Raw genomic sequence first — 1,192 nt, 5'->3', positions numbered from 1 at the left:
AAAGCAATTACAAACATAAAACATATTAGCTTGCCCAAAGTTGCCGAAAATATAGATTGGTCTAACAGTTTCTCACTCCAAATTCATTTCAAGCTCTTAACTATGGCTTCCACCTCTTGTAAAAGGGTCTTTTTAACCCACTCTAGAGAAGAGCTACAAGAGAGAATGGGAAGAGGATTTGGGAAGAAACTTAACAGTTAACTCCTGTGATTTCCGTATTTGTGACTTTTTCCTTTGCTCTTTATCTCATCTCAGCATAAATCACACATACCTAATAGTGAAAAGCTTGAAGAAAAATGTCTGGACTGGGCAGAGGAATTGGGGATCCTGAGTCCAGATGAATTCTAGAACCCTAGGACTGGAAGGGACCAATGCGTCCTCTACTTTAACAGCTAAATTTACAGATGGAAGAAAGTGAGAGGAATGTAACTCATGCATGCTCACCTAGCCAACCGTGGCCAAAAGCAGCCCAGAACCTTAACCTACTGATGTACACCCAAATAACAGCGTAGAAATAACCACAGACTCATGGCACCAAAACAAACACAACACCCCAAATATGTAGGGGAATCAAGTGAAGTGAAAGGTGCTCAGTTGTGTCCAACTCTTTGCGACCCAGGCCAGAATACTGGAGTGGGTAGACTTTCCCTTCTCCAGGGGATCTTCTTGACCCAGGAATTGATCCAAGGTCTTTTGCACTGCAGGCATATTCTTTACCAACTGAGCTATGAAGGAAGCTTATCAAGAGCTGACTTAAAAAAACCAGTACACACTCTGCTACTCATTCCCCTTTTCTTTTGGATACATTTTCACTGGGCTCTGATTGAGAATGTTAATTGGGAAAATTTTACTGTGGTACTCTGTCTTGTCTTTTACTGATGTCATAGGGGGAGGTTGGTAGCAGTGCCTAGAAGGTAGAGTGGGTGGAACTGGGAAATTGCTCTGTAAGATTCAGGCTGGTGACAATGGGGTTCTTGATTCCACCAGTTTATTATTCACTAGGCACTAGAATTAAACGTAATAATAGCTTGCATTTGTATAGTATATTCTAATTTACAAAGGGCTTTTATGACATTATCTCATTTGATCCCACTGACAACCCCTTAAGGTAGACAAGACAGGTATAATTATCCCACTTTATGGATGAGAAAACTGAGACTGGAGAAAACAAACGACTTGACCACACAAACTC

The sequence above is a fragment of the Bison bison genome, unplaced genomic scaffold (genome assembly GCF_000754665.1).
Source record: "Bison bison bison isolate TAMUID 2011002044 unplaced genomic scaffold, Bison_UMD1.0 scf7180017864290, whole genome shotgun sequence".
NCBI lineage: Eukaryota > Metazoa > Chordata > Mammalia > Artiodactyla > Bovidae > Bison > Bison bison.
The sequence above is the reverse complement of the archived record's forward strand: the minus strand, read 5'-3'. Positions refer to the sequence as shown.